This window comes from Vicia villosa, unplaced genomic scaffold (assembly GCF_029867415.1).
Source record: "Vicia villosa cultivar HV-30 ecotype Madison, WI unplaced genomic scaffold, Vvil1.0 ctg.001024F_1_1, whole genome shotgun sequence".
Taxonomy (NCBI): Eukaryota; Viridiplantae; Streptophyta; class Magnoliopsida; order Fabales; family Fabaceae; genus Vicia; species Vicia villosa.
The window spans coordinates 125,185-129,103 of record NW_026705452.1 but is presented as its reverse complement, the minus strand read 5'-3'; the positions used below and the strand labels follow the sequence as shown (position 1 = coordinate 129,103).

At 34.8% G+C, this 3,919-nt stretch overlaps 1 long non-coding RNA gene across 1 annotated transcript; it reads left to right on the top strand.

Moving 5' to 3' along the window:
• The first annotated feature begins 864 nt into the window (after positions 1-864).
• Positions 865-2,756, top strand: LOC131632831 (uncharacterized). The gene is made up of 3 exons (XR_009293149.1): positions 865-1,161; positions 1,249-1,626; positions 1,819-2,756. It is a non-coding gene; the product is annotated as an uncharacterized LOC131632831 (long non-coding RNA).
• Positions 2,757-3,919: the final 1,163 nt, after the last annotated feature.

Sequence of the window (3,919 nt, the reverse complement as noted above, 5' to 3'; positions counted from 1 at the left end):
TATAAAGAAAAACTGTAAAAAAGGAAAAAAGGAGTGGGTCTTATACTCTCTAATATTCGAGAGGCCCCACTGTTTTGAAAAACAATGAGTTGCATGATTTGAAAGTGAATTGATTACTGTTGTGAAAACAGTTGATTGAGTTTTAGGCTTACCTCGAAGAATGAGAAAATTGGATTTCTGAGTTTGAGGTGTTATCGTGATCCTCAAGTGATGTGCTTGGAATAAATTAGGATCTCAACAGATATTAAGCATCCACACCAGCAGAAAAGAACGTTGGATAAGCTCACAGCTTTCAGCAATTCCATGATCATCCAGTAATTGTTTATGGAATTCTACAGCAAATGGAAGACCAAACAAAACAGACAAATCCAAAAGACAACAGAGAAATAATCTCGAAGTCTCGGATGAAGTTAGAAAGTTCAAGTGATATAATCAAATAAAAATTTAAATGATTAACTACACAAGATAATATGAAAATATCAAATTCAAACAAAATTAATCTAGGAAAAGATATTTTTTTGTGTTTTTTTCATGAAAAGAAAGAAAATAGTTAGAAACATAAATATGCATCTAATATATATTTTTTTGGCATTTTTTAATAAGGATTAGAAAAATTAAACTATATCCTATATTTAATTAAAATATTAAGTCTTTTTATGAAAAAAATAAAATTAAAGAGATAATTATAAAAAGAACTAGTGATGGGCCAGGGGTGCTGAAATCAGATGGGAGGTGAGCCCAATTGCTGAAAACTGAAAATAATTAAAAAAAGAAACTAGGCCGGACCGGGTCGGGTCAGGATGACCCGGATCCGCCCAACAATCTATTCCAAACATGGGTTAAAGAAACCCTAGCCAAGAGAAATGAGGCAGCGCCCATTCTCTTCTCCCTCACGTGTTTTTCTGCAGAAAAAACAAGAAAAATGAAACAAGAAACAAAGTTCCTCTTCCTTCGATTCTCTCCCTCGCTCTCGATCGAACAACAAAAACACAACAACACTCTCTTTCTCAAACTCGTGGCCTCTCTCTTTGTTCACTTGCTTCGCGACTAACAGCAACATTCAACCAATCTATCTCGGTTTCACGGCGGCCATGGGAGAAGTAAGAACGAAAATCCGAGTAAACACTCAACCAATCTCTCTCGGTTCTCTCTTCACTCGCGGTAACAACAAAACGATGCTCTCTCTTTTTCTTTTTTCTATGAACAAACAATAACTGTGTATTTTTCTCTCTATTTTAACAACAACAGTAGCTTCTCTTTCTTGATGTGAACAACAATTGCTCTTGGTTCTCCTTTCTCGGTGAGCTTTCTCTTGTAGCAACAACAACAAACTAATGTTCTCTCTCTGTGCTACCTCTCTCGCGAAGAACAGTGACAACAACAATTTCTCAGGGTGCTTTCGGTTCTCTCATGTTCACGGTAATACAAATCATTTTTTACAGTTTCTCAAACCAATTCATTTTTTTCAATTTTATGATCATGGCTCAATTGATAACTTAGTCTCCCTGTTTCAATTTTCAGTGATGTACAAGAATATATTTACTGTAAAATTAACAGTGATATTGACAGTGAAAGCGGAAGCGACTTACTTGCGGCGAGGAGGATTTCGCCGGTTCAATTGTTGTGGTACGTTCCTTATTCCTTCTGCTTGCTGCAAATTGTTGTTGTTTTACTGAATTTTAGCCATTACTACCTCAGAATTGCTGTCGCAACTGTTGTTGTTGTTCAAACGGTTCAGAACCGTGATGAACTGTTGATGTTGCTGAACCGTGACTCTGGACTGTTGTTGATTGTATGCTGGATTTTGAACTGCTGCAGGTACAATCAACGGTTAATGGAAATATGGAGAGTGAAAGAAAAGAGGCTTACCTGCGGCGAAGATGTTGAAGATTCATCTATGGAGGCTCGAAGATGGGAGCCATCGTTGAAGGCTTCTAGCAAGCAAGGTATGAAGGCCTTCCCTCTTCCTCTTTCTTTTGTATTTTGTAACTTAGAAGTTACAGAACATTGGCTGCCTTCTCCCCTCCTTTGTAACTATGGAACTTTGTAACTAGGAATTCTCACTTCTCAAGTGGTTTTCTTTGGTTTGAAGAATTGCTTCTTCTTGCCAAGAAACTTGAAAACTATGAGAGAAAAAGGGAGAAATGAGAAAGCTAGTAGTATAGTAGCTTTGGTGTGATTTTCTTCAATGAGAGAACTTCCTATTTATAGGCAAAGTTAAGGGAGTGTTTGGCAATTGGTAATCTTGATTGGCAAGTTTCAATCATTGCAAGATAAGAAAAAGAATATATTCTTCATCATTGCAAGAATAAAAAATAAGAATAAGAATATTCTTATGCAAAGATATTTTTCATGATATAAGCCATGTGTGTAAATTTTTATGTCATTTTATGATATCTCTAAGTTGCATAATTTTATGACATAAAAATCTCTCTTTGGCTTTCTTTGACTTTTGCTAATTTCACCCCTCTTTTTGTTTCTTTTTTTCATGTTGCATGAGGACCTTGAAGAAAAGCATGAAGAAATTTGATCTTGAAGAATGAAGACTTGAAGAATTCAAGAATTGCATTTGAAGTTTTATCTTTTTCTTTTCCTTGTAATTCCAACTTTGTATGAATGAAACTTTGTATTCTTGAAAATGAATGGAATTTTGTAATTCTTGAATTTTGGATAAAGTCTCTATTGTAACTCATTTGAAATTTGGAACTTGTTCATGTAAAGAAACTCCACTTGTAATGTTTGAATTTCTCTTAGAACTTGAATGAAATTGTATGAACCATGAATATTGGATATTCTTTGAATGAACTTTTAATTTTGGCAAATTCAAATGATCCATGGTAGTTCTTGAAGTAATGTGAAGAATGTTCTTGCACCAATGAACTTTTAATTCTTGAATTTATGGTTTTAAACCATACTTGAAATAATCTTTCAACAAATGGACTAAAAGATATTTCTTGCAATTTTCATGAATTTTTCCAAATTTGTATCATCTTCCAAATAATCCATAAGAAACAATTTTCTTCACCACGACGAATCCATAGGCCAAAATCTTGAAATAGATTTCAAACAAAACTCTTGAATTACACAAATGGAAATGGCGCACTTTATTTGAAAACCTCCATGGACACGAAATTATCTTGCAAAGAATACGTGAATGAATGAAGAATCCTAGTTTGGTCGATTCAAAGCCTTTGAGCTTATTGAAGTGAATCTTTGAGGACCAAATGGTGACTGTGGATCTTGAATTGAGATACAATTTCCATTGGATGTTGTCATAGGGATTATTTGAAGATGATTGAAACCTTTGATTGACTTCCTGGGGATTTTTAGGGTTTCCCAAATGTGATCCCTGATTTCAGTCCCTGATAGTTCAAAAATCCTAATCTGATGATCTGAGATTTCACTGTTGATCAATCCTTGTGTAGGAGATGTCTTGAGCCAATAGATTAGGTCAACATGATGCGCTTGGGGTCTTGAGGTCATGTCCCAAGTCATTAGGTCAAATCCTGAGCAGAAGTCAGGAGTATGCTGTCTTCAGTCAAAACCCTAATCTGGTTGATTCAAAGCTTTTGAGCTTGTTGAAATGAATCTCTGAGGACCAAATGTTGGTTGTTGATGAAGATGATTCATTTGAGATGAAGGGAGAACAAAACCCTAATTAATTGTTACTTGTACTGATGAGTGATTTCTTGTTTAAATCCCTGCTGAGTCACAAGTAGCAAACACAAACTATGCAATTTGTTAGAGATGCAAATGATGCATATGCAAATGATATGAGGTGGTATCTTAGGTCAAAAATTGGGGAATGACACATTGCTGTTGTAATATCTTAGTGAGATTTAAGCTTAAACTTAAGAGAAAATCACAGTTGTGATAATAGCTTTATAAGAAGCATTGTAACTCTTAAAAGAATTTATTT